The sequence below is a fragment of the Protopterus annectens genome, chromosome 9.part0 (assembly GCF_019279795.1).
Source record: "Protopterus annectens isolate FY-2018-M chromosome 9.part0, PAN1.0, whole genome shotgun sequence".
In the NCBI taxonomy this organism is placed as follows: Eukaryota; Metazoa; Chordata; order Ceratodontiformes; family Protopteridae; genus Protopterus; species Protopterus annectens.
The window spans coordinates 150,427,457-150,454,980 of NC_056743.1; positions in this window are offsets into that span (position 1 = coordinate 150,427,457).

Consider the following 27,524-nt stretch of genomic DNA (forward strand, 5'->3'; position numbering starts at 1 on the left):
GTAGTTTTTTAAAATTAACTTCGCTACTTTTTTTTTTTTTTGTTAGAATAGGAGTCACAGAAGAAACTTTCCATGAGTCAGGTACTATATTGTGTAGTAATAGTCCATTGAAAAGTTTATGCAATATAAGAGCCAATGTTTCACATACATTTTCTATTAAAGCTGCTATTTTATCAGATCACATGGGTGCTTTTGTACTCACTTTACTTAAAGCTTGAACTATCATAGTCAGAGTTATAGTTGGGCATATGCCTATCATTGGAAAATCTCACTATCCGATTTCCACATAGTAGAAGAATACATCACACCATTAAAGTATTAACTGAAAGAAATCACAATTACCATTTGCTCAGACATTAACTTTTCTTGGTGAACTATAGATGATATAAGATTTACATGTGTTAGCATAGTAATATACCTAAAATATAATTTCTTATTATTGCCTGCCAAATGCATGTCGATTCCAGTAAATGCAGTTACATCATTTTCTACAATGTGGCCCACATGAGCGAAGAAAATCAGCTCTGAGCGTGCTGTGCCTCTTGGCAAAGGCTCATTCTGAATAAAACAACTGTATCTTATGAGTGTTTAACTTCAGGCAGATGCATATTATCAAGAACTTGACCATTATGCTAAAAAGTCTGGTACGCATGGGACAGAATATAAAAACAAGAAAGTAATAACCATCTCAATGCCATAACAAAACATGCTTCTCACGCTCTTGACAAAGGGCGCACATTTTCCCAGTGCCACCAGTAGCATTTATGGTCAATGTCAAATACCCGTTTTTTTTTTTAGTTCCTACACTTGAAAACAAGAAACATGTTCTTAGCAATTTATACTCTGTGAAAATAGGCCGATCCTCATCTGCCTGATCCATACACAACTGTCCTCATGCCTCTCTGTATATGGCTACATTTTAACTATCACAAGGATACTCAGTCTGGAAAAATTCAGCACACCGAGTTAACCAATCAAGCTGTAAATGAAGCAGAAAAGAAGAAAATATTATCTCCAGGCTTTTTTTGTCCTTTTCTTTTTTCAAGTCTGTTTAAAAAATGTATACTGCCACTCATCAACCCCAGTGAAATTCCTTGCAAACCTGACGTCATATCTTATTTATTTTCTTAACATACCTATTAACATTAATTGAGCAAAAATCTACCTTGGTTTGCAAGTCTGCAATGACATCTGGAATACTTTAGAGCTTTAGTAGGACACCGTGTTTTCTACTCAGTATAGGATAAATGAAAAAAAAAAAAAACCCTGAAAGTAATTTCTTTTTTGATTTGTAAATATGGCTCACTGTTGCATCTGCCACACTAGTCTCACCTTTCATCTGTAAACCCAGCACTTCCCATTTCTGATACACTCAGAAATATTATCTAAATACCCAGGAACATCATGTTACCTTGTCAAGAAATACATCTTCACTGCTCAGTGGTAATTAGTATATAATAAAACAGATATATTGTTTTTATTATTTGGTTTCTGGTTTAAATTTAAGAAATGCTTTTTGTCAGCCAAAGATATCAATTGTGTTTTTATGTCCAAACCCAGAAATGAATTGAAATGAACGACTGTAAACTTTTGCATCATAACATCTTTTGGATGACATATTAAGGATTTCACCATTCATTTCAGGGACACTCTTCCTACAACAGTGAATGGGAATATGTACTTTGTTCAATTCCTCTGTCACTTGATTCACCACTGTCAAAATGTGATTTACGTTTTGTCTGAAGTTCTATATGGAATTTTGCTGAAGGGCAGACTTATTTATTTATTGACATTTTATTACTGGAAAGCCCGACTGGGTAGAAGCTCATTTTCAGTGGAGGCCTGGGGAGAAAAGATTCAAAAATTATTCCTTTTGTTTTGATTGGGTAGTCTAATGTTTTTCTTCCTGTGAATATTACTTCAAGTTTATTTTATATTTATTTATTTTTGTTAGTTTTTCTATGCAATTTGCTTTGCTGCATTCTGCGTTTCTCATACATCTTCTTTTTCCTCCCATATTTTGTGAGAAAATATTTTGCTGGTTTATGGATCTTCTCACTTAACTTTATGGAGGCATGGTTGTAGAATTAGTACATTACATTAATGAGCCGTCCCCATGGGGATGCAAGGAGGCATGCCCCATCCAAAAGCACGCTTTTTTGAATCAAAGTGTTTATGTTGAGCTTCTTTTGCTGTTTAATTTTTTAAAAGTGTTCTCAACGGGAGTATATATATATGTGTGTGTGTGTGTGTGTGTGTATGTGTGTGTGTGTATATATATATATATATATATATATATATATATATATATATATATATATATATGTGTGTGTGTGTGTGTGTGTGTGTGTGTATATATATATATATATATATATATATATAAACACGACAAAACTAGAACCAAACAGGAGTGTACTGCTGAAAAAATAGAGTATGAATACAACAACAAGCAGCACTGAGACCACGGTCAGGGCAAGTTTGTTCCACTACCACTTCTCAACACAAAAGTTTGTTTGTTTGTTGCAACACCTACAGGTGTTTGCTTACGATTGTACTCCATATGCAAAAAAGCTCAGCAAGACACTTGGTTGAGCAGCCATAAGATAAATGTTTCAAATGTATTGTCTTCCCAAGCACAGCATATATAATCAGCTCTACCTGAATATCGGCAAGTGTAGTTCACCTTCATTACCATAGACGACAACTGCATTCATTAAAACCATCAAGTATTTATTCACATCGAACAATAACTTAAAAATGAAAATAAAAACAAAAATAAAAACAAACAGGACAAAGGATAAGTGCTTTCGGGTCTCCTCAATAACCCTTCATCAGATCCATGTGTACTGTGCAGTTAGTGCCTGCTTAAAAATTGCTCTCTACCAATAGAGTTCTAGATAATGGGTGATGTCACATCACACACATCTTCTCAAACCATGCCTCTTGAGCGCTGGTTTCATGGGAAATGTAGTGTTCAGTCCCAGTCTTCTATGAGCTTGTAGTTTTCCAATCCAATACATTTCTTCCTGCTCCAGTCTGTTGTTGTTCTCACCTCCCCTTTCCAAGGTTGGAACAATTCTAAGCACTCTGAACTTGAAATTATGTCCTTCATTGTCCCTGACATGTTTGGGAAGAGGATTCTTATAATCTTTGAGTCTGATGTCACTTATATGTTTGGATAGTCCCTCCTTAAATTGTCTTACTGTCTTTCCAACATAGAAATGGTCACATAATGAACATGTGGCCAAATATACTACATTTTTTGTATTACAATCAGCATAGAAACTACAGGTCTTTTTTCTTTGTTCATTTGTCTACCCTTGATGTCTTTAGTAGTGGTGAGGAGAATTTATTTCCTGTTTTGTTGTTTGTTTCTCCCACTCTACACATGGCAGAAGGGCAAACAGGAGCAGCAGTGAAAGCGAAATCATGCAATTTTTCTGTTTTTTCTACAGACATTGCGAATCCACTTCTAACTATTAATTTTAGTAGTGACTGTTTAGCACCTAATACTACAAACCTTGCAGTAGATGCTAGTTTTTCTGACATGCTTCGCGAAGTAGAAAATGCTGCTTATCACCTTAAAAGGCTTCAATGGCAACGCTTCCATTTGGAAGCTTGCCTATTTGATTAGATAGTGCCAAGAGGAATAAGAGTTAAATGCCTTCCTTCTTATGGAAACACCTATCCGGAGCTGTTATCCCAATGGCAAAGGATTAATTTGGAAACTAGCCAAAAATACATGAGGCTGCTCATCGATTTTTTTAGAACAAATTTCCTCTTTTATTTCTAAGAAACAAGAAGAACTGGAATGTTGTTATATGCAGGACCAGCATTTAAGCCAGATTGAACAGTTACAAGTGAACTGTTAAATAAATTTGTTAGAATCAGACTGTAAAAATCATTGAGTATTCAAAAACAATGTCAATCAATAACAAACAATAATGCAGGAGAACTCAGATATCTTATTCTCTAATGTACATTAGAGGCAAAACCATACACAAACTTGTACAGAATTTTGTCTAGTTTATTCACAGAGGACACCATTTTTATACATGTCATTATCAGTTTTGCCCACCTCACTGGCGTGGTCAGTGACAGGGTCTTTACATCATAGTAACTTATGGAAAAGTGCTGAGGTTGTGTTTTTCAAAAGTCTTTTTCCCATGAGAATGTTACAGCCTTGTAAGCACCTGGTCAGTCACGATGACCTCCTGAGGATGTAGCCAATTCAAGGCTCTTAGATTAGTTCGAATACAATAGATGTATGTCTTCTTTAATGCCTCTCTTTGTCTTTCTTGTTCACCAGCTGGGCATTATCTCTGATAGTGCACAAGGCTATTCTTCTGGTGGAAGCAGGCAGAAGATACACATGCTAACAGATTTATTATTTTCTAACTTTGCAAAATAATCTTTACTTGAAAGACATGAGTCAGGCTGTGCTTGAACGCTGCCAAGGCCAAATTTCTGATTACACTGCAGCTTGTGCTTCAAGCAATAATATGCAGGTTTATTTCTACTATTATTCTAGTAAGACAGAATTAAATGCATTACATAAACTTTGTTCTCTATTATGGATTTAAGTACATTTATTCCTAACTAAAGCACACATTTCTCTATATATTTGACCACACAACTTATATGTGTTTGAATGTTTGAATACACATTTTCCCAAGCAGCATATATTGTAAATATATTTTCTAAGCAGCATACATTGTAAATATATTTTCTAAGCAGCATGTATAGATTTTTCTAACATTCTCCCTCCTGTTAATGCATTTTTATTCTGGTGAGATAAATAAGGTGAGAGGTACAACAGATAAAGTTAAGAATTGTTTCTATAATTTAAACAGGAAAGAAAGAGGCTCCAACAGCTGAGAAGGACAGATAGCTTGGTGATCAAACCAGCAGATAAAGGTGGCTGCATAGTAGTGATGGATGCAGACTGGTATCGTAATAAAGTTTCACTGATGTTGGATGACAACATGACTTATCGCATTGAGTAAAAAAGAAGTAAATCAGAGAATTGAACGTATCAGAGGGAGCACCTATGATCTATTGATGGAAAGAAGGATCAGTCAAGATTTATATGAATTTTTTGAAACACCTCATCCTATGTTTCCCAGCATTGGTGGATTACCTAAGATACATAAAGATCTTTTGGAGCCTCCCTTACATCCAATTGTCTCTGGGAGAGGATGGATCACTGAATCCATATCCATGTATGTGAAAATGAACTCAAGAAGCTTTGCCTTATGCTACAACTGTCTTAAAGGATACAGGCAGCTTCTTGAAAGACTTGTTCTCCACTGTTAAGTCTCTGGATGGTTTTGATAACCTTCTACTTGTAACTATGGATATAACCAGTCTCTACTGTGATCCCCCATGAGTATGGCCTGAGGGCCTTACATGATTTTCTGATTAGACATAATTTAACAACGGAACCTCTTTGTTCTCTGCTGGAATTAGTCCTTGAGAATAACATCTTTATGTATGGAGATACCTTTTATTTGCAAACCTGGGGTGTGGCCATGAACTCCAACAGCTAGTCAAACTTGGTCTTGGCTGAGTGGGAATTTAAAACAATCTTCAGTGATGGAAATATCTGGAAGAATGAACTTGTCTACTATGGGTGATTTGTGGATGTTTTTTGTTTATGGAAAGGAGGTATTGACCAATTGGATCTTTTTGTCAGCTTTATTAACAACAGCACTGACTTCCTTAAGTTCAAAATGAAATACACATCTTCAGTCAATAGAAATTTCTTGGAAATTTGGTCAAGATGTTTAGATCAATAGGTCTTCACTGGTAATTTAAGGAGAGCGAAATCATTCAAGAAGCATAGCACCTAATACTACAAACCTTGCAGTAGATGCTAGTTTTTCTGACATGCTTCGCGAAGTAGAAAATGCTGCTTATCACCTTAAAAGGCTTCAATGGCAACGCTTCCATTTGGAAGCTTGCCTATTTGATTAGATAGTGCCAAGAGGAATAAGAGTTAAATGCCTTCCTTCTTATGGAAACACCTATCCGGAGCTGTTATCCCAATGGCAAAGGATTAATTTGGAAACTAGCCAAAAATACATGAGGCTGCTCATCGATTTTTTTAGAACAAATTTCCTCTTTTATTTCTAAGAAACAAGAAGAACTGGAATGTTGTTATTTGCAGGACCAGCATTTAAGCCAGATTGAACAGTTACAAGTGAACTGTTAAATAAATTTGTTAGAATCAGACTGTAAAAATCATTGAGTATTCAAAAACAATGTCAATCAATAACAAACAATAATGCAGGAGAACTCAGATATCTTATTCTCTAATGTACATTAGGAGGCAAAAAACCATACACAAACTTGTACAGAATTTTGTCTAGTTTATTCACAGAGGACACCATTTTTTATACATGTCATTATCAGTTTTGCCCACCTCACTGGCGTGGTCAGTGACAGGGTCTTCCATCATAGTAACTTATGGAAAAGTGCTGAGGTTGTGTTTTCAAAAGTCTTTTCCCATGAGAATGTTACAGCCTTGCAAGCACCTGGTCAGTCACGATGACCTCCTGAGGATGTAGCCAATTCAAGGCTCTTAGATTAGTTCGAATACAATAGATGTATGTCTTCTTTAATGCCTCTCTTTGTCTTTCTTGTTCACCAGCTGGGCACTATCTCTGATAGTGCACAAAACTATTCTTCTGGTGGAAGCAGGCAGAAGATACACATGCGAACAGATTTATTATTTTCTAACTTTGCAAAATAATCTTTACTTGAAAGACATGAGTCAGGCTGTGCTTGAGCTGCCAAGGCCAAATTTCTGATTACACTGCAGCTTGTGCTTCAAGCAATAATATGCAGGTTTATTTCTACTATTATTCTAGTAAGACAGAATTAAATGCATTACATAAACTTTGTTCTCTATTATGGATTTAAGTACATTTATTCCTAACTAAAGCACACATTTCTCTATATATTTGACCACACAACTTATATGTGTTTGAATGTTTGAATACACATTTTCCCAAGCAGCATATATTGTAAATATATTTTCTAAGCAGCATACATTGTAAATATATTTTCTAAGCAGCATGTATAGATTTTTCTAACATTCTCCCTCCTGTTAATGCATTTTATTCTATTTGAAACATAAACAGTATCATTTCATTCCTTAGCCTTTTCCTTTCAAGGACTTTCAGCTAAGTTAGTCATTGGTTTTATATTTCAGAAAAAGCATCATTTGAAATTAATCTTTCAATTTCAACACTTTGGTAAAAAGTTTCAGTAGCAGATATTTTAACAAATTTTTGATTAATTTTTTCATGCAGGGAATTTCACAGTAAACACATGTTCCTATTAGGAGTATACCCACACAAATAGCAATTAAATGTTTAATAGGATGGAACCCCACCCCCCCAAACAGATTCTGGAAAAAGTCCGTCAGTGGGTTTGGGCCTGGTTTTAGTCATTGCTGATACTTGCTGAATTACCTCTAAGTGGTCATTGATTTCATGTTGGTTGTCTGGAATGTCGCACAGCATTCTTCTTCGTGTACCACCTCTTGCCGCTAGGGTGAAGTAAAGAACCATTAGATTTTTGTAGCACAACAGTTTTATTGCATTCAGTTCATTAGTCACCAATTCTAGGGTGGAAAAAGTTGCATTGCTCATGACTTTTTGACAGCTTCCTCAGCTCCCAGATCGATTTGACTGCTCCATAGGCTGGTGGCATTCCTGCCCTGGATATAACACTGTTGCCCAAGTTCATATGAGTCAATTTACTTTTGTCTTTCACTGAATTATGGCCTTTTCAACCAGCTTCGATTTTACCAACTGGATTAGCAGGTTTTTCCACTGGACCTTCAGATTCTCGAGCTGTTTTCCTTACGTTTTAGTATCTTACCCAAAGGTAATTCTGCAGTATGTCTTATTGCTGAAACCAGATAACCCAAAAACAACTGCCGGACCAATTCTCAGGTAACCATTTATATGCCTTTTTCCCACAAATAAAATCATTACTTTGGTACTGATACGTGTTATCCCTGCATGAAACATTTTCTATTCTTAATAGACAATTGCTTAGTTAAGACTGGATTGTCACATACTGCATTTAATGTAGTTTTCATTGAACTCAGATATGAATCAAGGTTAGTATTACAAACAGTACCCCCACTTTTGACTTTAATGTAACATATGTAAGATAGTGTTATGTTCCCATTACTCCAGCCCACCTGGAGGTATTACTTTTGTAGAAACATACAACTCCTTTTTGTGTGAACAGGTAAAAATAAAGCAATTTTGTCCTGTGATCTCACAGTTTCTGTATAAAAAAACTTTCCAAAGTCTCATTTTATCCCCAGAGGGACAGAGGACGTTAAAGTCTATTATATGTTGTTGGTATAGCTGTACAAACTCAGCAATTTGAAATGTGCATAGTTTCTGTATACACTTGCTTCATGGCCAGGTACGTGTTAAAATTTGGATGCCAGTCTATAAACAGTTCATCACGTCTTCTCACTTTCACTTGTGTGGTTGAGTGCAGGGAAAAACCACAATAAGAGAAAAATTGTCACACTTATAGTTAACAAATACACAGTTAAAATAATTATGCAATAGTTCTTGGGTTGCTCTGCTTTTTGTTTTCTTTACTCTTGGCCATTTTGCCCTTGTGTATCAGTCACAAAGTTTTTATTCAGCTGAAAGTTCTTTTGTCTGAAAAGAGTTAAACTGCAAAACAGATTTATTTATAAGCAGTTTCTTTATATAATTAGCTAGTGAACTGTCAGCCTCCAGCTCTGCAGGCATGAGAGCTTTTTACTGAGGCACATAATATGCACTATCAAATACTACTTTAAAGGGGATCAAACCCTTTACATTTGTTACTGTTTTCATGCTCAGCAATGCTAGAGGTAAACAGCAAATCCAATTCTTTTGAGTCTCACTCATTAACTTTCTTAACTTGTTTTTTTTTTAAAATCCCATTGTACCTCTCCACCAGTCCTGCTGACTGTGGGTGGTAACACAGTGATTCCTTAAAATCCAAAAAAATCTCCCAAGCTGTTGAATTGTCTGATTGACAAAATGTGTCCCATTGCCACTATAGATTCTTTCCGGTATGCCAAATCTAGGAATTATTTCCTTTACTAGGGCCTTTGCCACTGTTGCTGCATTAGTTCCTGGTTGGAAAAGCTTCTACCCATTTTGAAAACATATCTATGATCACTAAACAGTATTTCTTTCCTTCACATTTATTCAACTCTATGAAGTCCATACAAATAGTATGGAATGGATATGGTGGTGTGAAACTCCTTGCTTGTTTTAAATGCTCCTTGTGCATGGTGCTTGTTACAAGTATGACAAGCTGCACAAAATTTTATTGTATAATTTATGTATCCATATGTTTGGAATATTTTATTTACTAACTGTACCATCCCCCTGTTGAGACATGGCTCTGCCCATGGCTCAACAAAGCTGCATATCTAAATAAATTAGACGGTAATATTGTTGTTTTTTTTTTTTCCCTTTGGAAATGTACAGTCCATTCTCAAAAATTGCACCTTGTTTTACCCAGTTTTGTTTTTCTGCTGTTGTAGTAAGCATTTGCATTGTTTTTAACATGTCTAAATCTAAAATCTCAAAGGGCTGTAATTTTTCATTAAAAAAAATAAAGTTTCTGAGTCTGAGGCTGCTTGCTTTGCAGCTGCATCAGCTCGTGCATTACCTTTTGAAATCTTATCCTGTTGTTTTGTATGAGCTACACATTTACAAATAGCTACTTTGGTAGGCAACTGAATAGATTCTAATAGCTCCAAAATAAATTGCGCATGATTAATAGGTTTTTCACTGGATGTAATCATCCCTCTATTTTCTTTATTATTGTGCAAACACATGCACTGTAGAAAAAGCATACTGATTATCAGTATATATGTTTACTTTTTGCCTTTTACTAAAATACATGCTCCTGTCAAAATTACCAGTTCTGCTGCTTGAGCATACAAGTTGTGTGGCAAAGTTTGTGCTTCTAAATTTTTAGTGTCTGTAACTACTGCATACCCACCAGATTTTTCCCTGTGGGACCCCTTCTGCATGAGCCATCCACGTAATATGTCACCTCAGCATTATCCAAGGGCATATCTGTAAGATCTTGTCTAGGTAAAGCTAACTGTTTATATGAGGTTGACTCAGCAGTATGGTCATACATGAAGATGTCTAGCAGGAGAAAGGTATGCAACTTTTTCTTGTGGCAGAATTATTGCAACTGCATGAGGCATTCTCAATGTGAGAGGGTGGAATAACACCACTGAGGCTGAAGCCTGTACTGCCATTGCTGCTGCAACTACTGCTTGTACACAGTGAGGCAAAGATTGCACCACTGGGTCTAACTGTGATGAATAGTAAGCTATGGGGCATTGCTTATCCCCATGTTGTTGCTTTAATACTGATGTCATGTACCATTGCTTACAATCTATGGTCTAAAAAAAAACGTTTGTGATAACTTGGAAGTCTTAAAACTAATGAAGAAGCTATTAACTGCTTCAACCTGCAGAAAGCCATTTCTGCTTTTGTTTTCCATTGTAAAATAATTTGGTACCCAGTTCCAACAAAAATTAGTTGTACCTAAGAAAAGACATCATCTCTTTTTTAGTTGTTGGTTTGGGTGCTTGCAAAATTGCTGTTTTTTTTTCTTCTTTTCTCTTTCCCACTATCTAGTATTTTACCTTTATTGAATATCACATATTCCAGGTATCTAACCTGTGTTTTTTTTCCCAAAGTTTGTAACTTACTCTTGTTTACTTTGTGTCCTTGTATTAAAAAATTTTAACAATGCTACTGTATTCACCCTGCACTGCTGCTGGGTGCTGCTAGCAAGATGTCATTTACATAAAGTAAAATTTGACTACTTTCTGGTGGGGTAGACCCTGCCAGGTTGCTAGCCATTTTTTGTGCAAATATTATTGGGCTCTCACAATATCCCTGTGGTAGTCAGTATATGTATACCTTTTACCCTGAAATGTAAATGCAAACCAATATTGACTATCAGGATGTATAGGTATTGAAAAGAAAGCATTGCTTATATCTACCACAGTAAAATACTTCTGTTGTGGCTTTAAATCATTTAACAAGGTATGTGGGTCTGGCACCGTGGGTGCTTTAGGTATTACTGCATTATTTACAGCTTATAAATCTTGTACCATCTGCCATTCCCGTTTGCTTTTTAACAGGAAATAGGGGTGTATCACATGGTGAATCAGGAGATTCTACCAGTACTCCTTTTTTGAGTAATGCTGCTTATTATAGGCTTAATTTTTACTTTTGCATTCTTTTCCAAAATGTATTGTTTTTTCTGTGGTCTAAAAGCTGACTTTGGGGTAATTGTAACTGGTCCTGCTGCTTGAATAAGCCCTACATTTAACTTGCCTGTTGACCACAGAGTTGTTGGAATTTTACACAAGGCCTCCTCTTTTTTTTTTAATAAAAATGCTAATCAGCTGTCCTTACTAGATTGCAAGTGTACAGCTGTATGTGTCTGTGTCAACCAATTCAGTTTTGTTTTATATCCCTTGTCCTGACATTTTTAAATCAGTCTGTTTTCCCATTTTGTTACCTTTTTTTTCTAAGTCTGCCCATTTAACACTTTTGTTTTTTGTCAAGCTGACATGTGGCAGTCTATTGGACTTATACAATCTCATGAACTCCTGAGGTAATGAACAGCTTACTACACTGTTTCCCTCAGTATCCCAGCATAAAGTTTGTAATATTAATTTGTCAGCAGGATTTTTTACTTATATTTCTTATTAGGTCCTGGTGTGCTACAGTAGTATGGAGTACAATGTAACAAGTGCTGCTAATCAGTGTCAAGGGAGGGTACCTTACTGATGGCTACGTTTATCAGTTCTTTGGTTACTGCCCCTGGACCAATCATAACTAGGTCCTGGCTGTACCAATAATAGGCTTCACCCTCTGATCACACCACAAGAGCATTCATTTGTCTTTGTGCTTCCATACCCTGCATGGTAGGAACTACTGCTATGCCAAATATCTGCACAAGGTCTTTTCCCAGTAAGTTTACTGGATATTTTGCAGAAACTACAATTTTACTTTTCTGAGTCATACCTGAAACAGGGTCAGTTATTGCTATATTATGGGAAAGTGGTTCCCTGTATAGCTGTCCATTTGCTGCTTTTACTAATATATAATCAGGTGATTTAGAATGTTTTGGTAACTTGGAGGGTGTATCAAAGTCCGTGACGCTCCTGAGTCACACAGGAATTTGACCTTTCTTCCCTCCACCAGAAGTGTTACTTCTGGTTTTGTATTGCTAGGTAGAGCTCCAGGCTCAACAATGCTAAATCTAAAATTTTATTTTCATTTTATTCTCTACATCTGTTTGTACTTCCTCTATTCCTCTACTACATTCACATTTTCTTTTTGTTTATTAACCTTTCCTGATGATTTTTTGGTTATTATCACTATCATATAGTCAGTCCACATCTCCTTTATCTTCTGTCATTGCTTTCTTATTTTGTTTATAGTCCTAGCTAGATGCCCTTTTTACCTGACTGTAATACAAATACTTCAGCTCCGTCTTCAGCAGTGAAGACTTGTGCCTTTTTTTCTTTTTACTATTAAAGTGTCTTTCAGTACGTCTAGCATACTCAAGTAAGGCTTGCAGCCTGCTTGTTCAGTGATTTATCATATGCCTTGTAATAAAACTACTAACAGAGGCAATGCAACCTTTTAAAAATGTATTTTTTTAATTGTTGTTTTAAGCATTTTAATAATCTAATATAATATCCATCTACTGTCTCATTTCCCTGTTGTATGCATTAATTAATGCAAGTCCAGTCTGCTCTAAGTTTTCATTTTTCAGAGATTCTGTCTGTTAGACCTTTCACTCTGTTGTCTAAAAATGTTTCAGAATTTTTAAGCTTCTGTTTTTTTCTTTTACAATTTGCTTCCTCAATCCACCTATGTGCTTGAGGTATGCCTAATTAGTGCTGTTTTTCTTTTGTTTGGCCCTGCATCAGATTAAAGCTTGTTTAAGGAGTTTAACTAGTGAGAGTTTATCTAGTTTACTATCAAATTTATAGTTGTTAACACATTTTGCAAAATATCTCACATTATCTGCTTACTGCAATTGCATATGCTTTACATTATCCGTTAGGCGGATCTCGTGATCTCTTAGTGCACTGATTTCCCATGTCTTAAAAAGACTGTTCGTAACCCTTCTCTTGTACCACGTGGTATCTTATTTCCCATATCCACAGTAGTGTCTAGAATGACTGTTTACTTTGCTTTGTTATTCCCTGATCTATGACTCAAGATACAATACTTGACTCTCTCTCTCCCTGCTATCACAAACCTTAGCAATAGCACAGTGTAACCTGGTCCCTGATCTAAAACAAAGACAAAGAGGAAATTCTTCTTACCTGAGCCTCCTGCTCTTACTGTTTTCCTTGGGGCACAGTCTTCCGCTTTTCAGCCACAGATCAGAAAGTGGACAGCCTCTTTACACACAACAATTCAGTCGGAGGTCTTTTCACTTTAAGAAGAACCATTCTTTTGACGGCTTCTCCTGCGCAGATTTATTAGCACTCATGCACTCTGTGACCTGCAGCTTACCAAGGGAATTCCGGCGATTAGGACCAAAATGTTAAATAAATTTGTTAGAATCAGACTGTAAAAATCATTGAGTATTCAAAAACAATGTCAATCAATAACAAACAATAATGCAGGAGAACTCAGATATCTTATTCTCTAATGTACATTAGGAGGCAAAAAACCATACACAAACTTGTACAGAATTTTTGTCTAGTTTATTCACAGAGGACACCATTTTTATACATGTCATTATCAGTTTTGCCCACCTCACTGGCGTGGTCAGTGACAGGGTCTTTACATCATAGTAACTTATGGAAAAGTGCTGAGGTTGTGTTTTCAAAAGTCTTTTTCCCATGAGAATGTTACAGCCTTGCAAACACCTGGTCAGTCACGATGACCTCCTGAGGATGTAGCCAATTCAAGGCTCTTAGATTAGTTCGAATACAATAGATGTATGTCTTCTTTAATGCCTCTCTTTGTCTTTCTTGTTCACCAGCTGGGCACTATCTCTGATAGTGCGCACAAAACTATTCTTCTGGTGGAAGCAGGCAGAGATACACATGCGAACAGATTTATTATTTTCTAACTTTGCAAAATAATCTTTACTTGAAAGACATGAGCCAGGCTGTTAGCTTGAGCTGCCAAGGCCAAATTTCTGATTACACTGCAGCTTGTGCTTCAAGCAATAATATGCAGGTTTATTTCTACTATTATTCTAGTAAGACAGAATTAAATGCATTACATAAACTTTGTTCTCTATTATGGATTTAAGTACATTTATTCTAACTAAAGCACACATTTCTCTATATATTTGACCACACAACTTATATGTGTTTGAATGTTTGAATACACATTTTCCCAAGCAGCATATATTGTAAATATATTTTCTAAGCAGCATACATTGTAAATATATTTTCTAAGCAGCATGTATAGATTTTTCTAACATGAACTTAAACACTTATGATAATAAGCTTAAACTACAAAAAAATGGGTAAACTGAATCGAGATCATAGGGATTTTACTAACGGTCACATCTTTGAATGGCCTAGAGAGGACAATACTAGTCGAGGACGTCCCCATTTTTCAACTACCAAACAAAGGAAAGCCATACAAGGTTTGGCTGTAAAAGAGACTGTTAACACTTTGCATCCTTCTTGAACAGCTACTACCTCATCAACTTCTCTTCCCTCTTGACTTTATCTACAGGAGAGGAGGTTCCTACTGTCAGCACTGATATTGCCACCAGGGATCTGGGAGGTACCCCAGCTAACGATACCAATGATGGTAGTAATTCCAACACCACCATCAATTGTGCTACTAGACCTAAAGAAGCGATGGTGCACCTACCAGTAAACTGACTGTTGACGTTTTTGTGAGGAGAATTACAGGCCACAGAGGGCCTTGAAGTCAAGAGCATAAGCGGAAGAAGTTTGTGGACTAAATATTGGGGGTAATGACTTAGTAGTTAACTTATCTAAGATCACACTGGATCCTGATGTTATCAGCCTGTTAAACAAGGGGCTGAGTTTTATTCCAGCGGTTTCTTCTGATGTGAATGAATTCATGATGGATGTTAGGTTGTTTTGCAGGAACGTGTCCCTGAAATGTATTTTTGGAGAAGGTTCTCTGAAAAGAACAGCAGACGTATAAGAAATTGCGTTTATTTACTCCAGTTAATCCTCCTCAAGTAGAACTTTTTATGAAATTGTGTGAGGGTGAGATAAATAAGGTGAGAGGCACAACAGATAAAGTTAAGAATTGTTTCTATAACTTAAACAGGAAAGAAAAAGTGGCTCTCCAACAGCTGAGAAGTACAGATAGCTTGGTGATTAAACCAGCAGATAAAGGTGGCTGCATAGTAGTGATGGATGCAGACTGGTATCGTAATAAAGCTTCACTGATGTTGGATGACAACATGACTTATCGCAAATTGAGTAAGAAAGAAGTAAATCAGAGAATTGAACGTATCAGAGGGAGCACCTACGATCTATTGATGGAAAGAAGGATCAGTCAAGATTTATATGAAGTTTTGGAACACCTCATCCTATGTTTCCCAGCATTGGTGGATTACCTAAGATACATAAAGACCTTTTGGACCCTCCCTTACATCCCATTGTATCTGGGAGAGGATGGATCACTGAATCCATATCCATGTATGTTGAAAATGAACTCAAGAAGCTTTGCCTTATGCTACCACTGTCTTAAAGGATACAGGCAGCTTCTTGAAAGACTTGTTCTCCACTGTTAAGTCTCTGGATGGTTTTGATAACCTTCTACTTGTAACTATGGATATAACAAGTCTCTCTTTACTGTGATCCCCCATGAGTATGGCCTGAGGGCCTTACATGATTTTCTGATTAGACATAATTTAACAATGGAACCTCTTTGTTCTCTGCTGGAATTAGTCCTTGAGAATAACATCTTTATGTATGGAGATACCTTTTATTTGCAAACCTGGGGTGTGGCCATGGGAACTCCATGTGCCAACAGTTATTCAAACTTGGTCTTGGCTGAGTGGGAATTTAAAACAATCTTCAGTGATGGAAATATCTGGAAGAATGAACTTGTCTATTATGGGTGATTTGTGGATGATTTTTTTTGTTTATGGAAAGGAGGTATTGACCAATTGGATCTTTTGTCAGCTTTATTAACAACAGCACTGACTTCCTTAAGTTCAAAATGAAATACATCTTCAGTCATAGATTTCTTGGATGTCAAGATACGTTTAGATCCAATTCAAGGTCTCTCCACTGGGGTGCATAGGAAAGAGACCTGGCAAAATCATTTCTTACACAGGCAGAGCATGCACCCAAGACATATTTTTGATAATATCTTTGACAATCAATTTTAAGAGTCTCAAGACTATGTACTAATGAGGAGGAATTCTTGGAAGAGCAATCTAATCTACATAGATATTTGAAGTATAGGGCTTACCAGGAAAACAATTTTCTACCAATTTCACAGGTGCAAGCCTATAGAAAGCAAAGAGGTCAACCTTATTACTCAGAGGTCTGAACAAGCATCACAAAGACAGTCTAATGATACAATACCTCAACAACTTAGATGTATGCTTACTTACAGTTCAGACAATCGACAGGTCTGTGAAGTGATCAGGAAATTTGGCCGATTCTGACAGTGGATGACAAAATAAAGAATTGTCGTTGGAGAGAGACCCAGATTTCTTTACAAGAATAAAAAGAATATCAAGAGATTACTATGCCATAAAGATGGCTTTAAATGTAGTGGTCCACCATCCAGACTGCAAAGGTACTTTTAAATGCTGCAGATGCAAAGCTTGTCCTTACTTAGATACTAGTAATACTTTTCTTCATCCAGTATCTGGACGTAACTTTAATTTCGATGTTTATGCTGATTGCACTACTAGCCACATAATCTATTTGGCTACCTGTTGCAAGTGCCAAGCTTTTTACCTTGGTAAAACTGACCAACAACTAAAGGATCGCATTCTACGACATGTCAGAGACATTGATCGAAAGTTCCACATAATGCCTTAGCAGCACACATATTGGTCCATCCTACGCACAATTTCTTGTTTAAAGCTGTGGAAGTGGTCACCCAAAACATCAGGGAAGGAGATGTCCATAACAGGACAGAATTGAGAGAGATCTTTTGGATCAGTAATTTTAGAGCCAATCGACCCCCAGGTCTCAATACAATAGTACCTCTCAGACCTGTTCTAAAATCTAGAAGAAACCTACCAAACATTAATACATGATTCTAGAATTTCTAACATTGAACTACATTATAGGAGACAGATCTCCACTTTGAACTTTTATCCTGTGCCTTTAAGAACACTAAAGACAATTAGCTACCAGCTCTTGGTTGTGTTCCTTTATAAACAGGAAGAGCTAACCACACTTTTATACGATCTGAAGAAGGCATCTGCCAAAAGCGCTTATCGTTTGGACAATTTCATCAGCTTTTTACACTCCAGTGAAGTATATGTTTTTGTCAGCTTTGCTTACAAAGCATCTATTAACTGTGCTTTAATAACTTGAAGCCTGAAGTTGTGGATGTTAATTACTAGGCTAATCATTTCAGTACTTCAGGAAGTTTGCATTTTGTCAGCTTCACTTTTTAAGCTTTCAATAAATTGAGATTTAACAGCCTGAAGTTTGAAGCTGTGGATGACAACTGCTTGGATATTTGACTATTTTCAGTTCGTCATATTCTGGTAGAGTTTACATCTGTCAGCTTCACTTTTTAAGCGATTAATAAATTGTGTTTTAACAGTCTGAAGCCTGAAGCTGTGGGACGACACCTAAGGTATTTTTTCTTTGTTCATAACTTTTATAAATAGGCTGGTTTCTATGTTCCCTTCTTCATATTGTATTATTCTCACATCCAAAAAGTCCATTTGACTTTTCATTACCTCAGAATAGTAAACTCCAGAAAGTTGGTGCTGTTCTCTAAATATCTATAGGAAATTGTTGAGCTCCCATGACATCACCCTCCCATAAAATATAAATATCATCCACAAATCTCTGGTATATCTTTAGGCCATTTATTCCAAGGGTTATTTTGATAAATGACTCTATCTTCCATTACAGCCAACACTATGTTAGCATAGCTGTTGGCGCATGTAATCCTAAATGCCACACCACATAGTTGTATGTAGAATTTACTGTTGAAAATGAAGACATTGTTCTCAAAGTATCAACTTCATTAGCTCACATATAACTGTGATTTTGTTTTCTTCATAATCTCCTTTATTCAACATGAATTCTCTTAGATCCAGCTATCACCATAGTCATTAGAATGCTTGCAAATAAACTCTTGATATCCATACAGACCATTAAATGTTTCTTCTTGTCTGTTTGTTCTTCATATATATACTTAATTTCTCAATAAATGCTTCCGTATCTTTCAGAACTGCTGGTGCTTTTACTAGCTCTTTCTTGATATAGTTCTCCACATATATAGAGGCTGGCTCAGTAATCCATCCTGCCCTACCCACAATAAGGTCTCAATGGTGGTCTCTGCGGATTTTTATGTATTTAGAGGAAGGCATTTGAATGCGAGGAGTCAATGGAAACTCCACCTGCAGATAATTACATAGCTCAGCTGATATTTGACCCTCTTTCTTTCATTTCTTCTATGTGCAGCCTCATCTTCATTTTGATCTTCTCTAGGTCACAGTGGTTTTATTTCTTTATATGAGGACTCATCCTGTAATAAGATTACTTCCTCTATATATTTATCACTGTCCAGTGGGACCACGCCTCCCCTTTGTCAGTGAGTCTAATTGTTAGACTCTTATTTTTCCTCTGTTTCTTTTTAGAGCCTGTCTCTCTTCCTTTGTAATATTGAAGGACCTTTTCTATTGTTCTGTATATATTCCAAGATATCCTTTCTCCACAGACATACAGGAGAAAGTATCCAAACTGCACCTATTCTGTCTGTACAAAACAACTTGGTTTTCCTGAATAGGTCTATCTCCATTCCTTCCTTATTCTTATACATTGTTTCTTAGCATAACATCTAGATCCAAAGGCATCTTCAGGCTCAATATTAGCTTCATTTCTCTTCCATACCTCTTGTAAGAGGTGATTATAAATTTGAAGGCCCTTGTTGAGGAATGCTCTTATGTGCATTATTTAACTGAAGGGATGACAAATTAAAAAACCAAACTATCATTGATTTCATTCATTTTATTTCTCTTCCACATACGACCTTCTCCTTTTTTCTCCCCTGCTTAGTGATCTCCCATTTCCTTTCTGCTTCTCACACTCTCTCTTATTCTTAGGGAAAACTGGAAAACCCACATCTTTTACCACAGCTTTTGATATGGCACTGGTTCGTTGTTTCTGCCTCTCTCTTTTCATTATCAATCATTATCGTTGTGTCTGATTGATCATGGGTATAAATTTCTTGATGGAATGTATCTTTCGGCTCTTCAGCCCCTTTCATCATTCTCTCTTAGATCTATTGTGATTCATTGTTCTATCTTTATTTATCTCCTTATGACCCAGTGCATCATTGCGTGGATTATTCTGTGGCACTTTATCCCTATGTTCTTGCTGAAATTCATTGTTCCTTGAAACCTGATGTTCTCCATTATACTCTCTTGACCACATAAACACATCGCCTCTCGTAAAATCAGCATAGTCTCTTCTTAGTTTCTTGATTTTTATCTGCTCCAATTTGTTGTCATACAAAGATATTTTGTAGTATGCCTCATCTAACTTGGATTGACAGACATCATTGCCGAAATTTTGTTCAAGATATGCTTGCATACTTTCAACTTTTTTAACAAGCTCACTCTCTCTAGGTTTAAAGTGTTCTATAATTAGTTTCATATAACTTCGGCTGTGCTCTAAGTTAAGACTCTGCCATTTTTTTAGCAATTCCGGTTGTGAATTGCCTTGCGAGGGCATTAGCAAAATTCTCAGACCTCTCAGTACAATGTTAAAATGTAGACACGCTTCTAAATGCTGTCATTGCCATTATGATCTTTTAAGTTCATATAAACTATCTTCCATCTCTTTCATTTCTTTATAGAACTTTTTCATGTCTATAACATTCGTTCTTTCATTGTCAAACATTTCAGTTTGTACCACTTCATCTAAGAAGTCTAATTTAAGTAATGGATTATCACTGTTGTTAAATAAAATTCTATTAACCTTACTTGTTCTTCCATGTCTTCCATCTGTTGGAGTGGCTGGTGTCGATTCAGTATATTACTGTCCACACCAAACTCTTCAGTTTGCCCCTCTCCCTTCTGCCATGTCTCCGTTGTTCTCCTCAAAAAGAAATAAATCCAAACATGACAAAACTAGAACCAAAAGGAGTGTACTGCTGAAAAATAGAGTATGAATACAACAACAAGCTGCACTGAGACCACGGCCAGGGCAAGTTTATTCCACTACCACTTTTCAACACAAAAGTTTGCTTGTTTTTTTCCTATGAGGTTGACTCAGCAGTATGGTCATACATGAAAGATGTCTAGCAGGAGAAAGGTATGCAACTTTTCTTGTGGCAGAATTATTGCAACTGCATGAGGCATTCTCAATGTGAGAGGGTGGAATAACACCACTGAGGCTGAAGCCTGTACTGCCATTGCTGCTGCAACTACTGCTTGTACACAGTGAGGCAAAGATTGCACCACTGGGTCTAACTGTGATGAATAGTAAGCTATGGGGCATTGCTTATCCCCATGTTGTTGCTTTAATACTGATGTCATGTACCATTGCTTACAATCTATGGTCTGAAAAAAACGTTTGTGATAACTTGGAAGTCTTAAAACTAATGAAGAAGCTATTAACTGTTTCAACCTGCAGAAAGCCATTTCTGCTTTTGTTTTCCATTGTAAAATAATTTGGTACCCAGTTCCAACAAAAATTAGTTGTACCTAAGAAAAGACATCATCTCTTTTTAGTTGTTGGTTTGGGTGCTTGCAAAATTGCTGTTTTTTTTCTTCTTTCTCTTTCCCACTATCTAGTATTTTACCTTTATTGAATATCACATATTCCAGGTATCTAACCTGTGTTTTTTTCCCAAAGTTTGTAACTTACTCTTGTTTACTTTGTGTCCTTGTATTAAAAAATTTTAACAATGTTACTGTATTCACCCTGCACTGCTGCTGGGTGCTGCTAGCAAGATGTCATTTACATAAAGTAAAATTTGACTACTTTCTGGTGGGTAGACCCTGCCAGGTTGCTAGCCATTTTTTGTGCAAATATTATTGGGCTCTCACAATATCCCTGTGGTAGTCGAGTATATGTATACCTTTTACCCTGAAATGTAAATGCAAACCAATATTGACTATCAGGATGTATAGGTATTGAAAAGAAAGCATTGCTTATATCTACCACAGTAAAATACTTCTGTTGTGGCTTTAAATCATTTAACAAGGTATGTGGGTCTGGCACCGTGGGTGCTTTAGGTATTACTGCATTATTTACAGCTTATAAATCTTGTACCATCTGCCATTCCCCGTTTGCTTTTTTTAACAGGAAATAGGGGTGTATCACATGGTGAATCAGGAGATTCTACCAGTACTCCTTTTGAGTAATGCTGCTTATTATAGGCTTAATTTTTACTTTTGCATTCTTTTCCAAAATGTATTGTTTTTTCTGTGGTCTAAAAGCTGACTTTGGGGTAATTGTAACTGGTCCTGCTGCTTGAATAAGCCCTACATTTAACTTGCCTGTTGACCACAGAGTTGTTGGAATTTTACACAAGGCCTCCTCTTTTTCTTTTAATAATGCTAATCAGCTGTCCTTACTAGATTGCAAGTGTACAGCTGTATGTGTCTGTGTCAACCAATTCAGTTTTGTTTTTATATCCCTTGTCCTGACATTTTTAAATCAGTCTGTTTTCCCATTTTGTTACCTTTTTTTCTAAGTCTGCCCATTTAACACTTTTGTTTTTTGTCAAGCTGACATGTGGCAGTCTATTGGACTTATACAATCTCATGAACTCCTGAGGTAATGAACAGCTTACTACACTGTTTCCTCAGTATCCCAGCATAAAGTTTGTAATATTAATTTGTCAGCAGGATTTTTACTTATATTTCTTATTAGGTCCTGGTGTGCTACAGTAGTATGGAGTACAATGTAACAAGTGCTGCTAATCAGTGTCAAGGGAGGGTACCTTACTGATGGCTACGTTTATCAGTTCTTTGGTTACTGCCCCTGGACCAATCATAACTAGGTCCTGGCTGTACCAATAATAGGCTTCACCCTCTGATCACACCACAAGAGCATTCATTTGTCTTTGTGCTTCCATACCCTGCATGGTAGGAACTACTGCTATGCCAAATATCTGCACAAGGTCTTTTCCCAGTAAGTTTACTGGATATTTTTGCAGAAACTACAATTTTACTTTTCTGAGTCATACCTGAAACAGGGTCAGTTATTGCTATATTATGGGAAAGTGGTTCCCTGTATAGCTGTCCATTTGCTGCTTTTACTAATATATAATCAGGTGATTTAGAATGTTTTGGTAACTTGAGGGGTGTATCAAAGTCCGTGACGCTCCTGAGTCACACAGGAATTTGACCTTTCTTCCTCCACCAGAAGTGTTACTTCTGGTTTTGTATTTGCTAGGTAGAGCTCCAGGCTCAACAATGCTAAATCTAAAATTTTATTTTCATTTTTATTCTCTACATCTGTTTGTACTTCCTCTATTCCCTCTACTACATTCACATTTTCTTTTTGTTTATTAACCTTTCCTGATGATTTTTGGTTATTATCACTATCATATAGTCAGTCCACATCTCCTTTATCTTCTGTCATTGCTTTCTTATTTTGTTTATAGTCCCTAGCTAGATGCCCTTTACCTGACTGTAATACAAATACTTCAGCTCCGTCTTCAGCAGTGAAGACTTGTGCCTTTTTTTTTTCTTTTTACTATTAAGGTGTCTTTCAGTACGTCTAGCATACTCAAGTAAGGCTTGCAGCCTGCTTGTTCAGTGATTTATCATATGCCTTGTAATAAAACTACTAACAGAGGCAATGCAACCTTTTAAAAATGTATTTTTTTAATTGTTGTTTTAAGCATTTTAATAATCTAGCATAATATCCATCTACTGTCTCATTTCCCTGTTGTATGCATTAATTAATGCAAGTCCAGTCTGCTCTAAGTTTTCATTTTTCAGAGATTCTGTCTGTTAGACCTTTCACTCTGTTGTCTAAAAATGTTTCAGAATTTTTAAGCTTCTGTTTTTTTTTCTTTTACAATTTGCTTCCTCAATCCACCTATGTGCTTGAGGTATGCCTAGTTGGTGCTGTTTTTCTTTTTGTTTGACGCCCTGCATCAGATTAAAGCTTGTTTAAGGAGTTTAACTAGTGAGAGTTTATCTAGTTTACTATCAAATTTATAGTTGTTAACACATTTTGCAAAATATCTCACATTATCTGCTTACTGCAATTGCATATGCTTTACATTATCCGTTAGGGGCGGATCTCGTGATCTCTTAGTGCACTGATTTCCCATGTCTTAAAAAGACTGTTACGTAACCCTTCTCTTGTACCACGTGGTATCTTATTTCCCCATATCCACAGTAGTGTCTAGAATGACTGTTTACTTTGCTTTGTTATTCCCTGATCTATGACTCAAGATACAATACTTCGACTCTCTCTCTCCCTGCTATCACAAACCTTAGCAATAGCACAGTGTAACCTGGTCCCTGATCTAAAACAAAGACAAAGAGGGAAATTCTTCTTACCTGAGCCTCCTGCTCTTACTGTTTTTCCTTGGGGCACAGTCTTCCGCTTTTCAGCCACAGATCAGAAAGTGGACAGCCTCTTTACACACAACAATTCAGTCGGAGGTCTTTTCACTTTAAGAAGAACCATTCTTTCGCAGCTTCTCCTGCAGATTTATTAGCACTCATGCACTCTGTGACCTGCAGCTTACCAAGGAATTCCACGATTAGGACCAAAATGTTAAATAAATTTGTTAGAATCAGACTGTAAAATCATTGAGTATTCAAAACAATGTCAATCAATAACAAACAATAATGCAGGAGAACTCAGATATCTTATTCTCTAATGTACATTAGGAGGCAAAGGACCATACACAAACTTGTACAGAATTTTGTCTAGTTTATTCACAGAGGACACCATTTTTATACATGTCATTATCAGTTTTGCCCACCTCACTGGCGTGGTCAGTGACAGGGTCTTTACATCATAGTAACTTATGGAAAAGTGCTGAGGTTGTGTTTTTCAAAAGTCTTTTCCCATGAGAATGTTACAGCCTTGCAAGCACCTGGTCAGTCACGATGACCTCCTGAGGATGTAGCCAATTCAAGGCTCTTAGATTAGTTCGAATACAATAGATGTATGTCTTCTTTAATGCCTCTCTTTGTCTTTCTTGTTCACCAGCTGGGCACTATCTCTGATAGTGCGCACAAGGCTATTCTTCTGGTGGAAGCAGGCAGAAGATACACATGAACAGATTTATTATTTTCTAACTTTGCAAAATAATCTTTACTTGAAAGACATGAGCCAGGCTGTGCTTGAACGCTGCCAAGGCCAAATTTCTGATTACACTGCAGCTTGTGCTTCAAGCAATAATATGCAGGTTTATTTCTACTATTATTCTAGTAAGACAGAATTAAATGCATTACATAAACTTTGTTCTCTATTATGGATTTAAGTACATTTATTCCTAACTAAAGCACACATTTCTCTATATATTTGACCACACAACTTATATGTGTTTGAATGTTTGAATACACATTTTCCCAAGCAGCATATATTGTAAATATATTTTCTAAGCAGCATACATTGTAAATATATTTTCTAAGCAGCATGTATAGATTTTTCTAACATGAACTTAAACACTTATGATAATAAGCTTAAACTACAAAAAAATGGGTAAACTGAATCGAGATCATAGGGATTTTACTAACGGTCACATCTTTGAATGGCCTAGAGAGGACAATACTAGTCGAGGACGTCCCCATTTTTCAACTACCAAACAAAGGAAAGCCATACAAGGTTTGGCTGTAAAAGAGACTGTTAACACTTTGCATCCTTCTTGAACAGCTACTACCTCATCAACTTCTCTTCCCTCTTCGACTTTATCTACAGGAGAGGAGGTTCCTACTGTCAGCACTGATATTGCCACCAGGGATCTGGGAGGTACCCCAGCTAACGATACCAATGATGGTAGTAATTCCAACACCACCATCAATTGTGCTACTAGACCTAAAGAAGCGATGGTGCACCTACCAGTAAACTGACCGTTGACGTTTTTTGTGAGGGAGAATTCGTACAGGCCACAGAGGACGCAGAGTCAAGAACGCAAACGGAAGAAGTTTGTGGACTAAATATTGGGGGTAATGACTTAGTAGTTAACTTATCTAAGATCACACTGGATCCTGATGTTATCAGCCTGTTAAACAAGGGGCTGAGTTTTATTCCAGCGGTTTCTCCTGATGTGAATGAATTCATGATGGATGTTAGGTTGTTTTGCAGGAACGTGTCCCTGAAATGTATTTTTGGAGAAGGTTCTACGAAAGAACAGCAGACGTATAAGAAATTGCGTTTATTTACTCCAGTTAATCCTCCTCAAGTAGAACTTTTTATGAAATTGTGTGAGGGTGAGATAAATAAGGTGAGAGGTACAACAGATAAAGTTAAGAATTGTTTCTATAATTTAAACAGGAAAGAAAAAGAGGCTCTCCAACAGCTGAGAAGGACAGATAGCTTGGTGATCAAACCAGCAGATAAAGGTGGCTGCATAGTAGTGATGGATGCAGACTGGTATCGTAATAAAGTTTCACTGATGTTGGATGACAACATGACTTATCGCAAATTGAGTAAGAAAGAAGTAAATCAGAGAACTGAACGTATCAGAGGGAGCACCTATGATCTATTGATGGAAAGAAGGATCAGTCAAGATTTATATGAATTTTTTGAAACACCTCATCCTATGTTTCCCAGCATTGGTGGATTACCTAAGATACATAAAGATCTTTTGGAGCCTCCCTTACATCCAATTGTCTCTGGGAGAGGATGGATCACTGAATCCATATCCATGTATGTGAAAATGAACTCAAGAAGCTTTGCCTTATGCTACCACTGTCTTAAAGGATACAGGCAGCTTCTTGAAAGACTTGTTCTCCACTGTTAAGTCTCTGGATGGTTTTGATAACCTTCTACTTGTAACTATGGATATAACAAGTCTCTCTTTACTGTGATCCCCCATGAGTATGGCCTGAGGGCCTTACATGATTTTCTGATTAGACATAATTTAACAACGGAACCTCTTTGTTCTCTGCTGGAATTAGTCCTTGAGAATAACATCTTTATGTATGGAGATACCTTTTATTTGCAAACCTGGGGTGTGGCCATGGGAACTCCATGTGCCAACAGTTATTCAAACTTGGTCTTGGCTGAGTGGGAATTTAAAACAATCTTCAGTGATGGAAATATCTGGAAGAATGAACTTGTCTATTATGGGTGATTTGTGGATGATTTTTTTTGTTTATGGAAAGGAGGTATTGACCAATTGGATCTTTTTGTCAGCTTTATTAACAACAGCACTGACTTCCTTAAGTTCAAAATGAAATACACATCTTCAGTCATAGATTTCTTGGATGTCAAGATACGTTTAGATCCAATTCAAGGTCTCTCCACTGGGGTGCATAGGAAAGAGACCTGGCAAAATCATTTCTTACACAGGCAGAGCATGCACCCAAGACATATTTTTGATAATATCTTTGACAATCAAATTTTAAGAGTCTCAAGACTATGTACTAATGAGGAGGAATTCTTGGAAGAGCAATCTAATCTACATAGATATTTGAAGGATAGGGCTTACCAGGAAAACAATTTTCTACCAATTTCACAGGTGCAAGCCTATAGAAAGCAAAGAGGTCAACCTTATTACTCAGAGAGGTCTGAACAAGCATCACAAAGACAGTCTAATGATACAATACCTCAACAACTTAGATGTATGCTTACTTACAGTTCAGACAATCGACAGGTCTGTGAAGTGATCAGGAAATTTGGCCGATTCTGACAGTGGATGACAAAATAAAGAACATCGTTGGAGAGAGACCCAGATTTCTTTACAAGAATAAAAAGAATATCAAGAGATTACTATGCCATAAAGATGGCTTTAAATGTAGTGGTCCACCATCAGACTGCAAAGGTACTTTTAAATGCTGCAGATGCAAAGCTTGTCCTTACTTAGATACTAGTAATACTTTTCTTCATCCAGTATCTGGACGTAACTTTAATTTCGATGTTTATGCTGATTGCACTACTAGCCACATAATCTATTTGGCTACCTGTTGCAAGTGCCAAGCTTTTTACCTTGGTAAAACTGACCAACAACTAAAGGATCGCATTCTACGACATGTCAGAGACATTGATCAGAAAGTTCCACATAATGCCTTAGCAGCACACATATTGGTCCATCCTACGCACAATTTCTTGTTTAAAGCTGTGGAAG